Genomic DNA, 13,265 nt, shown 5'->3' with positions numbered 1-13,265 from the left:
ACTACTTTATGTATCCAAATCAAGCTTCTTACATCGCGATTCATCCTGGTTTGATTAGAATGACGAAGAAGTTGTCATTTTCCCAAACAGGAAAACTGGGATCCCTGCTTTGAAAGTGGGATAGCTTCTTCATCCTAACTCCTATGAAATTTATTCAACTTCCTGGTGAGTCTCCACTACTTTATGTATCCAAATCAAGCTTCTTACACCGTGATTCATCCTGGTTTGATTAGAATGACGAAGAAGTTGTCATTTTCCCAAACAGGAAAACTGGGATCCCTTGCTTTGAAAGTGGGATAGCTTCTTCATCCTAACTCCTATGAGATTTATTCAACTTCCTGGTGATTCTCCACTACTTTATGTATCCAAATCAAGCTTCTTACATCGCGATTCATCCTGGTTTGATTAGAATGACGAAGAAGTTGTCATATTCCCAAACAGGAAAACTGGGATCCCTTGCTTTGAAAGTGGGATAGCTTCTTCATCCTAACTCCTATGAAATTTATTCAACTTCCTGGTGATTGTCCACTACTTTATGTATCCAAATCAAGCTTCTTACATCGCGATTCATCCTGGTTTGATTAGAATGACGAAGAAGTTGTCATTTTCCCAAACAGGAAAACTGGGATCCCTTGCTTTGAAAGTGGGATAGCTTCTTCATCCTAACTCCTATGAAATTTATTCAACTTCCTGGTGATTGTCCCCTACTTTATGTATCCAAATCAAGCTTCTTACATCCCGACTCATCCTGGTTTGATTAGAATGACGAAGAGTTGTCATATTCCTAGACTTCTTCATCCTAACTCCTATGAAATTTATTCAACTTCCTGGTGATTGTCCAATACTTTATGTATACAAATCAAGCTTTCTACATCCCAACTCATACTGGTTTGATTAGAATGACGAAGAAGTTGTCATATTCCCAAACAGGAAAACTGGGATCCCTTGCTTTGAAAGTGGGATAGCTTCTTCATCCTAACTCCTATGAGATTTATTCAACTTCCTGGTGATTTCCACTACTTTATGTATCCAAATCAAGCTTCTTACACCCTGATTCATCCTGGTTTGATTTAGATGACGAAGAAGTTGTCATATTCCCAAACAGGAAAACTGGGATCCCTGCTTTGAAAGTGGGATAGCTTCTTCATCCTAACTCCTATGAGATTTATTCAACTTCCTGGTGATTCTCCACTACTTTATGTATCCAAATCAAGCTTCTTACACCGTGATTCATCCTGGTTTGATTAGAATGACGAAGAAGTTGTCATATTCCCAAACAGGAAAACTGGGATCCCTTGCTTTGAAAGTGGGATAGCTTCTTCATCCTAACTCCTATGAGATTTATTCAACTTCCTGGTGAGTCTCCACTACTTTATGTATCCAAATCAAGCTTCTTACATCGCGATTCATCCTGGTTTGATTAGAATGACGAAGAAGTTGTCATTTTCCCAAACAGGAAAACTGGGATCCCTTGCTTTGAAAGTGGGATAGCTTCTTCATCCTAACTCCTATGAATTTATTCAACTTCCTGGTGATTGTCCACTACTTTATGTATCCAAATCAAGCTTCTTACATCGCGATTCATCCTGGTTTGATTAGAATGACGAAGAAGTTGTCATATTCCCAAACAGAAAACTGGGATCCCTGCTTTGAAAGTGGGATAGCTTCTTCATCCTAACTCCTATGAGATTTATTCAACTTCCTGGTGATTCTCCACTACTTTATGTATCCAAATCAAGCTTCTTACATCGCGATTCATCCTGGTTTGATTAGAATGACGAAGAAGTTGTCATTTTCCCAAACAGGAAAACTGGGATCCCTTGCTTTGAAAGTGGGATAGCTTCTTCATCCTAACTCCTATGAAATTTATTCAACTTCCTGGTGATTGTCCACTACTTTATGTATCCAAATCAAGCTTCTTACATCGCGATTCATCCTGGTTTGATTAGAATGACGAAGAAGTTGTCATATTCCCAAACAGGAAAACTGGGATCCCTTGCTTTGAAAGTGGGATAGCTTCTTCATCCTAACTCCTATGAAATTTATTCAACTTCCTGGTGATTGTCCACTACTTTATGTATCCAAATCAAGCTTCTTACATCGCGATTCATCCTGGTTTGATTAGAATGACGAAGAAGTTGTCATTTTCCCAAACAGGAAAACTGGGATCCCTTGCTTTGAAAGTGGGATAGCTTCTTCATCCTAACTCCTATGAAATTTATTCAACTTCCTGGTGATTGTCCACTACTTTATGTATCCAAATCAAGCTTCTTACATCGCGATTCATCCTGGTTTGATTAGAATGACGAAGAAGTTGTCATTTTCCCAAACAGGAAAACTGGGATCCCTTGCTTTGAAAGTGGGATAGCTTCTTCATCCTAACTCCTATGAAATTTATTCAACTTCCTGGTGATTGTCCACTACTTTATGTATCCAAATCAAGCTTCTTACATCCCGATTCATCCTGGTTTGATTAGAATGACGAAGAAGTTGTCATATTCCCAAACAGGAAAACTGGGATCCCTGCTTTGAAAGTGGGATAGCTTCTTCATCCTAACTCCTATGAAATTTATTCAACTTCCTGGTGATTGTCCACTACTTTATGTATCCAAATCAAGCTTCTTACATCCCGACTCATCCTGGTTTGATTAGAATGACGAAGAAGTTGTCATATTCCCAAACAGGAAAACTGGGATCCCTTGCTTTGAAAGTGGGATAGCTTCTTCATCCTAACTCCTATGAAATTTATTCAACTTCCTGGTGATTGTCCACTACTTTATGTATCCAAATCAAGCTTCTTACATCCGATTCATCCTGGTTTGATTAGAATGACGAAGAAGTTGTCATATTCCCAAACAGGAAAACTGGGATCCCTGCTTTGAAAGTGGGATAGCTTCTTCATCCTAACTCCTATGAAATTTATTCAACTTCCTGGTGATTGTCCACTACTTTATGTATCCAAATCAAGCTTCTTACATCCCGACTCATCCTGGTTTGATTAGAATGACGAAGAAGTTGTCATATTCCCAAACAGAAAACTGGGATCCCTTGCTTTGAAAGTGGGATAGCTTCTTCATCCTAACTCCTATGAATTTATTCAACTTCCTGGTGATTGTCCACTACTTTATGTATCCAAATCAAGCTTCTTACATCGCGATTCATCCTGGTTTGATTAGAATGACGAAGAAGTTGTCATATTCCCAAACAGGAAAACTGGGATCCCTTGCTTTGAAAGTGGGATAGCTTCTTCATCCTAACTCCTATGAGATTTATTCAACTTCCTGGTGATTCTCCACTACTTTATGTATCCAAATCAAGCTTCTTACATCGTGATTCATCCTGGTTTGATTAGAATGCCGAAGAAGTTGTCATATTCCCAAACAGAAAACTGGGATCCCTTGCTTTGAAAGTGGGATAGCTTCTTCATCCTAACTCCTATGAAATTTATTCAACTTCCTGGTGATTGTCCACTACTTTATGTATCCAAATCAAGCTTCTTACATCGCGATTCATCCTGGTTTGATTAGAATGACGAAGAAGTTGTCATTTTCCCAAACAGGAAAACTGGGATCCCTTGCTTTGAAAGTGGGATAGCTTCTTCATCCTAACTCCTATGAAATTTATTCAACTTCCTGGTGATTGTCCACTACTTTATGTATCCAAATCAAGCTTCTTACATCCGATTCATCCTGGTTTGATTAGAATGACGAAGAAGTTGTCATTTTCCCAAACAGGAAAACTGGGATCCCTTGCTTTGAAAGTGGGATAGCTTCTTCATCCTAACTCCTATGAATTTATTCAACTTCCTGGTGATTGTCCACTACTTTATGTATCCAAATCAAGCTTCTTACATCGCGATTCATCCTGGTTTGATTAGAATGACGAAGAAGTTGTCATTTTCCCAAATAGGAAAACTGGGATCCCTTGCTTTGAAAGTGGGATAGCTTCTTCATCCTAACTCCTATGAAATTTATTCAACTTCCTGGTGATTGTCCACTACTTTATGTATCCAAATCAAGCTTCTTACATCCGATTCATCCTGGTTTGATTAGAATGACGAAGAAGTTGTCATATTCCCAGACAGGAAAACTGGGATCACCTGATTTGACAGTGGGATAGCCTCTTCATCCAAACTCCTATGAAATTTATTCAACTTCCTGATGATTGTCCAATACTTTATGTATACAAATCAAGTTGTCATATTCCCAAACAGGAAAACTGGGATCCCTTGCTTTGAAAGTGGGATAGCATCTTCATCCTAACTCCTATGAAATTTATTCAACTTCATGGTGATTGTCCACTACTTTATGTATCCAAATCAAACTTCTTACATCGCGATTCATCCTGGTTTGATTAGAATGACGAAGAAGATGTCATTTTTCCTAACAGGAAAATTGGGATCACTTGCTTTGAAAGTGGGATAGCTTCTTCATCCTAACTCCTATGAAATTTATTCAACTTCCTGGTGATTGTCCACTACTTTATGTATCCAAATCAAGCTTCTTACATCCCGACTCATCCTGGTTTGATTAGAATGACGAAGAAGTTGTCATATTCCCAAACAGGAAAACTGGGATCCCTTGCTTTGAAAGTGGGATAGCTTCTTCATCCTAACTCCTATGAAATTTATTCAACTTCCTGGTGATTGTCCACTACTTTATGTATCCAAATCAAGCTTCTTACATCGCGATTCATCCTGGTTTGATTAGAATGACGAAGAAGTTGTCATTTTCCCAAACAGGAAAACTGGGATCCCTTGCTTTGAAAGTGGGATAGCTTCTTCATCCTAACTCCTATGAAATTTATTCAACTTCCTGGTGATTGTCCACTACTTTATGTATCCAAATCAAGCTTCTTACATCCGATTCATCCTGGTTTGATTAGAATGACGAAGAAGTTGTCATATTCCCAAACAGGAAAACTGGGATCCCTGCTTTGAAAGTGGGATAGCTTCTTCATCCTAACTCCTATGAAATTTATTCAACTTCCTGGTGATTGTCCACTACTTTATGTATCCAAATCAAGCTTCTTACATCCCGACTCATCCTGGTTTGATTAGAATGACGAAAAAGTTGTCATATTCCCAAACAGGAAAACTGGGATCCCTTGCTTTGAAAGTGGGATAGCTTCTTCATCCTAACTCCTATGAGATTTATTCAACTTCCTGGTGATTTCCACTACTTTATGTATCCAAATCAAGCTTCTTACACCATGATTCATCCTGGTTTGATTAGAATGACGAAGAAGTTGTCATATTCCCAAACAGGAAACTGGGATCCCTTGCTTTGAAAGTGGGATAGCTTCTTCATCCTAACTCCTATGAGATTTATTCAACTTCCTGGTGATTCTCCACTACTTTATGTATCCAAATCAACCTTCTTACACCGTGATTCATCCTGGTTTGATTAGAATGACGAAGAAGTTGTCATATTCCCAAACAGGAAAACTGGGATCCCTTGCTTTGAAAGTGGGATAGCTTCTTCATCCTAACTCCTATGAGATTTATTCAACTTCCTGGTGAGTCTCCACTACTTTATGTATCCAAATCAAGCTTCTTACATCGCGATTCATCCTGGTTTGATTAGAATGACGAAGAAGTTGTCATTTTCCCAAACAGGAAAATGGGATCCCTTGCTTTGAAAGTGGGATAGCTTCTTCATCCTAACTCCTATGAATTTATTCAACTTCCTGGTGATTCTCCACTACTTTATGTATCCAAATCAAGCTTCTTACACCGTGATTCATCCTGGTTTGATTAGAATGACGAAGAAGTTGTCATATTCCCAAACAGGAAAACTGGGATCCCTTGCTTTGAAAGTGGGATAGCTTCTTCATCCTAACTCCTATGAAATTTATTCAACTTCCTGGTGATTGTCCACTACTTTATGTATCCAAATCAAGCTTCTTACATCGCGATTCATCCTGGTTTGATTAGAATGACGAAGAAGTTGTCATTTTCCCAAACAGGAAAACTGGGATCCCTTGCTTTGAAAGTGGGATAGCTTCTTCATCCTAACTCCTATGAAATTTATTCAACTTCCTGGTGATTGTCCACTACTTTATGTATCCAAATCAAGCTTCTTACATCGCGATTCATCCTGGTTTGATTAGAATGACGAAGAAGTTGTCATTTTCCCAAACAGGAAAACTGGGATCCCTTGCTTTGAAAGTGGGATAGCTTCTTCATCCTAACTCCTATGAAATTTATTCAACTTCCTGGTGATTGTCCACTACTTTATGTATCCAAATCAAGCTTCTTACATCGCGATTCATCCTGGTTTGATTAGAATGACGAAGAAGTTGTCATTTTCCCAAACAGGAAAACTGGGATCCCTTGCTTTGAAAGTGGGATAGCTTCTTCATCCTAACTCCTATGAAATTTATTCAACTTCCTGGTGATTGTCCACTACTTTATGTATCCAAATCAAGCTTCTTACATCCCGACTCATCCTGGTTTGATTAGAATGACGAAGAAGTTGTCATATTCCCAAACAGGAAAACTGGGATCCCTGCTTTGAAAGTGGGATAGCTTCTTCATCCTAACTCCTATGAATTTATTCAACTTCCTGGTGATTGTCCACTACTTTATGTATCCAAATCAAGCTTCTTACATCCCGACTCATCCTGGTTTGATTAGAATGACGAAGAAGTTGTCATATTCCCAAACAGGAAAACTGGGATCCCTTGCTTTGAAAGTGGGATAGCTTCTTCATCCTAACTCCTATGAAATTTATTCAACTTCCTGGTGATTGTCCACTACTTTATGTATCCAAATCAAGCTTCTTACATCCCGATTCATCCTGGTTTGATTAGAATGACGAAGAAGTTGTCATATTCCCAAACAGGAAAACTGGGATCCCTTGCTTTGAAAGTGGGATAGCTTCTTCATCCTAACTCCTATGAATTTATTCAACTTCCTGGTGATTGTCCACTACTTTATGTATCCAAATCAAGCTTCTTACATCGCGATTCATCCTGGTTTGATTAGAATGACGAAGAAGTTGTCATTTTCCCAAACAGGAAAACTGGGATCCCTTGCTTTGAAAGTGGGATAGCTTCTTCATCCTAACTCCTATGAAATTTATTCAACTTCCTGGTGATTGTCCACTACTTTATGTATCCAAATCAAGCTTCTTACATCGCGATTCATCCTGGTTTGATTAGAATGACGAAGAAGTTGTCATTTTCCCAAACAGGAAAACTGGGATCCCTTGCTTTGAAAGTGGGATAGCTTCTTCATCCTAACTCCTATGAAATTTATTCAACTTCCTGGTGATTGTCCACTACTTTATGTATCCAAATCAAGCTTCTTACATCGTGATTCATCCTGGTTTGATTAGAATGACGAAGAAGTTGTCATTTTCCCAAACAGGATAAAAGGGATCCTTTGCTTTGAAAGTGGGATAGCTTCTTCATCCTAACTCCTATGAAATTTATTCAACTTCCTGGTGATTGTCCACTACTTTATGTATCCAAATCAAGCTTCTTACATCGTGATTCATCCTGGTTTGATTAGAATGACGAAGAAGTTGTCATTTTCCCAAACAGGAAAACTGGGATCCCTTGCTTTGAAAGTGGGATAGCTTCTTCATCCTAACTCCTATGAAATTTATTCAACTTCCTGGTGATTGTCCACTACTTTATGTATCCAAATCAAGCTTCTTACATCCCGACTCATCCTGGTTTGATTAGAATGACGAAGAAGTTGTCATATTCCCAAACAGGAAAATTGGGATCCCTTGCTTTGAAAGTGGGATAGCTTCTTCATCCTAACTCCTATGAGATTTATTCAACTTTCTGGTGATTTCCACTACTTTATGTATCCAAATCAAGCTTCTTACACCGTGATTCATCCTGGTTTGATTAGAATGACGAAGAAGTTGTCATATTCCCAAAAGAAAAACTGGGATCCCTGCTTTGAAAGTGGGATAGCTTCTTCATCCTAACTCCTATGAGATTTATTCAACTTCCTGGTGATTCTCCACTACTTTATGTATCCAAATCAAGCTTCTTACACGTGATTCATCCTGGTTTGATTAGAATGACGAAGAAGTTGTCATATTCCCAAACAGGAAAACTGGGATCCCTTGCTTTGAAAGTGGGATAGCTTCTTCATCCTAACTCCTATGAGATTTATTCAACTTCCTGGTGAGTCTCCACTACTTTATGTATCCAAATCAAGCTTCTTACATCGCGATTCATCCTGGTTTGATTAGAATGACGAAGAAGTTGTCATTTTCCCAAACAGGAAAACTGGGATCCCTTGCTTTGAAAGTGGGATAGCTTCTTCATCCTAACTCCTATGAAATTTATTCAACTTCCTGGTGATTGTCCACTACTTTATGTATCCAAATCAAGCTTCTTACATCGCGATTCATCCTGGTTTGATTAGAATGACGAAGAAGTTGTCATTTTCCCAAACAGGAAAACTGGAATGATTAGACTTCCTATTGATTCTCCACTATTTTTATGTATCCAAATCAAGCTTTTTACATCGCGATTCATCCTGGTTTGATTAGAATGACGAAGAAGTTGTCATATTCCCAAACAGGAAAACTGGGATCCCTTGCTTTGAAAGTGGGATAGCTTCTTCATCCTAACTCCTATGAAATTTATTCAACTTCCTGGTGATTGTCCACTACTTTATGTATCCAAATCAAGCTTCTTACATCGCGACTCATCCTGGTTTGATTAGAATGACGAAGAAGTTGTCATATTCCCAAACAGGAAAACTGGGATCCCTTGCTTTGAAAGTGGGATAGCTTCTTCATCCTAACTCCTATGACATTTATTCAACTTCCTGGTGATTGTCCACTACTTTATGTATCCAAATCAAGCTTCTTACACCGTGATTCATCCTGGTTTGATTAGAATGACGAAGAAGTTGTCATATTCCCAAACAGGAAAACTGGGATCCCTTGCTTTGAAAGTGGGATAGCTTCTTCATCCTAACTCCTATGACATTTATTCAACTTCCTGGTGATTGTCCACTACTTTATGTATCCAAATCAAGCTTCTTACACCGTGATTCATCCTGGTTTGATTAGAATGACGAAGAAGTTGTCATATTCCCAAACAGGAAAACTGGGATCCCTGCTTTGAAAGTGGGATAGCTTCTTCATCCTAACTCCTATGAGATTTATTCAACTTCCTGGTGATTTCCACTACTTTATGTATCCAAATCAAGCTTCTTACACCGTGATTCATCCTGGTTTGATTAGAATGACGAAGAAGTTGTCATATTCCCAAACAGGAAAACTGGGATCCCTTGCTTTGAAAGTGGGATAGCTTCTTCATCCTAACTCCTATGAGATTTATTCAACTTCCTGGTGATTCTCCACTACTTTATGTATCCAAATCAAGTTTCTTACATCGCGATTCATCCTGGTTTGATTAGAATGACGAAGAAGTTGTCATATTCCCAAACAGGAAAACTGGATCCCTTGCTTTGAAAGTGGGATAGCTTCTTCATCCTAACTCCTATGAAATTTATTCAACTTCCTGGTGATTGTCCACTACTTTATGTATCCAAATCAAGCTTCTTACATCGCGACTCATCCTGGTTTGATTAGAATGACGAAGAAGTTGTCATATTCCCAAACAGGAAAACTGGGATCCCTTGCTTTGAAAGTGGGATAGCTTCTTCATCCTAACTCCTATGACATTTATTCAACTTCCTGGTGATTGTCCACTACTTTATGTATCCAAATCAAGCTTCTTACACCGTGATTCATCCTGGTTTGATTAGAATGACGAAGAAGTTGTCATATTCCCAAACAGGAAAACTGGGATCCCTTGCTTTGAAAGTGGGATAGCTTCTTCATCCTAACTCCTATGAAATTTATTCAACTTCCTGGTGATTGTCCACTACTTTATGTATCCAAATCAAGCTTCTTACATCGCGATTCATCCTGGTTTGATTAGAATGACGAAGAAGTTGTCATTTTCCCAAACAGGAAAACTGGGATCCCTTGCTTTGAAAGTGGGATAGCTTCTTCATCCTAACTCCTATGAAATTTATTCAACTTCCTGGTGATTGTCCACTACTTTATGTATCCAAATCAAGCTTCTTACATCCCGACTCATCCTGGTTTGATTAGAATGACGAAGAAGTTGTCATATTCCCAAACAGGAAAACTGGGATCCCTGCTTTGAAAGTGGGATAGCTTCTTCATCCTAACTCCTATGAAATTTATTCAACTTCCTGGTGATTGTCCACTACCTTATGTATCCAAATCAAGCTTCTTACATCGCGACCCATCCTGGTTTGATTAGAATGACGAAGAAGGTGTCATATTCCCAAACAGGAAAATTGGGATCCCTTGCTTTGAAAGTGGGATAGCTTCTTCATCCTAACTCCTATGAGATTTATTCAACTTCCTGGTGATTTCCACTACTTTATGTATCCAAATCAAGCTTCTTACACCGTGATTCATCCTGGTTTGATTAGAATGACGAAGAAGTTGTCATATTCCCAAACAGGAAAACTGGGATCCCTGCTTTGAAAGTGGGATAGCTTCTTCATCCTAACTCCTATGAGATTTATTCAACTTCCTGGTGATTCTCCACTACTTTATGTATCCAAATCAAGCTTCTTACACCGTGATTCATCCTGGTTTGATTAGAATGACGAAGAAGTTGTCATATTCCCAAACAGGAAAACTGGGATCCCTTGCTTTGAAAGTGGGATAGCTTCTTCATCCTAACTCCTATGAGATTTATTCAACTTCCTGGTGAGTCTCCACTACTTTATGTATCCAAATCAAGCTTCTTACATCGCGATTCATCCTGGTTTGATTAGAATGACGAAGAAGTTGTCATTTTCCCAAACAGGAAAACTGGGATCCCTTGCTTTGAAAGTGGGATAGCTTCTTCATCCTAACTCCTATGAGATTTATTCAACTTCCTGGTGATTGTCCACTACTTTATGTATCCAAATCAAGCTTCTTACATCGTGATTCATCCTGGTTTGATTAGAATGACGAAGAAGTTGTCATTTTCCCAAACAGGAAAACTGGGATCCTTGCTTTGAAAGTGGGATAGCTTCTTCATCCTAACTCCTATGAAATTTATTCAACTTCCTGGTGATTCTCCACTACTTTATGTATCCAAATCAAGCTTCTTACATCGCGATTCATCCTGGTTTGATTAGAATGACGAAGAAGTTGTCATATTCCCAAACAGGAAAACTGGGATCCCTTGCTTTGAAAGTGGGATAGCTTCTTCATCCTAACTCCTATGAGATTTATTCAACTTCCTGGTGATTCTCCACTACATTATGTATCCAAATCAAGCTACTTACATCGTGATTCATCCTGGTTTGATTAGAATGACGAAGAAGTTGTCATATTCCCAAACAGGAAAACTGGGATCCCTTGCTTTGAAAGTGGGATAGCTTCTTCATCCTAACTCCTATGAAATTTATTCAACTTCCTGGTGATTGTCCACTACTTTATGTATCCAAATCAAGCTTCTTACATCGCGATTCATCCTGGTTTGATTAGAATGACGAAGAAGTTGTCATTTTCCCAAACAGGAAAACTGGGATCCCTTGCTTTGAAAGTGGGATAGCTTCTTCATCCTAACTCCTATGAAATTTATTCAACTTCCTGGTGATTGTCCACTACTTTATGTATCCAAATCAAGCTTCTTACATCCCGAATCATCCTGGTTTGATTAGAATGACGAAGAAGTTGTCATATTCCCAAACAGGAAAACTGGGATCCCTTGCTTTGAAAGTGGGATAGCTTCTTCATCCTAACTCCTATGAAATTTATTCAACTTCCTGGTGATTGTCCACTACTTTATGTATCCAAATCAAGCTTCTTACATCGCGATTCATCCTGGTTTGATTAGAATGACGAAGAAGTTGTCATTTCCCAAACAGGAAAACTGGGATCCCTTGCTTTGAAAGTGGGATAGCTTCTTCATCCTAACTCCTATGAAATTTATTCAACTTCCTGGTGATTGTCCACTACTTTATGTATCCAAATCAAGCTTCTTACATCGTGATTCATCCTGGTTTGATTAGAATGACGAAAAAGTTGTCATTTTCCCAAACAGGAAAACTGGGATCCCTTGCTTTGAAAGTGGGATAGCTTCTTCATCCTAACTCCTATGAAATTTATTCAACTTCCTGGTGATTGTCCACTACTTTATGTATCCAAATCAAGCTTCTTACATCCCGACTCATCCTGGTTTGATTAGAATGACGAAGAAGTTGTCATATTCCCAAACAGGAAAACTGGGATCCCTGCTTTGAAAGTGGGATAGCTTCTTCATCCTAACTCCTATGAAATTTATTCAACTTCCTGGTGATTGTCCACTACTTTATGTATCCAAATCAAGCTTCTTACATCGTGATTCATCCTGGTTTGATTAGAATGACGAAAAAATTGTCATTTTCCCAAATAGGAAAACTGGGATCCCTTGCTTTGAAAGTGGGATAGCTTCTTCATCCTAACTCCTATGAAATTTATTCAACTTCCTGGTGATTGTCCACTACTTTATGTATCCAAATCAAGCTTCTTACATCGCGATTCATCCTGGTTTGATTAGAATGACGAAGAAGTTGTCATTTTCCCAAACAGGAAAACTGGAATGATTAGACTTCCTATTGAGTCTCCATTATTTTTATGTATCCAAATCAAGCTTTTACATCGCGATTCATCCTGGTTTGATTAGAATGACGAAGAAGTTGTCATATTCCCAAACAGGAAAACTGGGATCCCTTGCTTTGAAAGTGGGATAGCTTCTTCATCCTAACTCCTATGAAATTTATTCAACTTTCTGGTGATTGTCCACTACTTTATGTATCCAAATCAAGCTTCTTACATCGTGACTCATCCTGGTTTGATTAGAATGACGAAGAAGTTGTCATATTCCCAAACAAAAAAAACTGGGATCCCTTGCTTTGAAAATGGGATAGCTTCTTCATCCTAACTCCTATGAGATTTATTCAACTTCCTGGTGATTGTCCACTACTTTATGTATCCAAATCAAGCTTCTTACACGTGATTCATCCTGGTTTGATTAGAATGACGAAAAGTTGTCATATTCCCAAACAGGAAAACTGGGATCCCTTGCTTTGAAAGTGGGATAGCTTCTTCATCCTAACTCCTATGACATTTATTCAACTTCCTGGTGATTGTCCACTACTTTATGTATCCAAATCAAGCTTCTTACACCGTGATTCACCCTGGTTTGATTAGAATGACGAAGAAGTTGTCATATTCCCAAACAGGAAAACTGGGATCCCTGCTTTG

The sequence above is a fragment of the Brassica napus genome, chromosome C9, assembly GCF_020379485.1.
Source record: "Brassica napus cultivar Da-Ae chromosome C9, Da-Ae, whole genome shotgun sequence".
Classification (NCBI taxonomy): Eukaryota; Viridiplantae; Streptophyta; class Magnoliopsida; order Brassicales; family Brassicaceae; genus Brassica; species Brassica napus.
Note: the sequence above shows the minus strand (reverse complement) of the source record.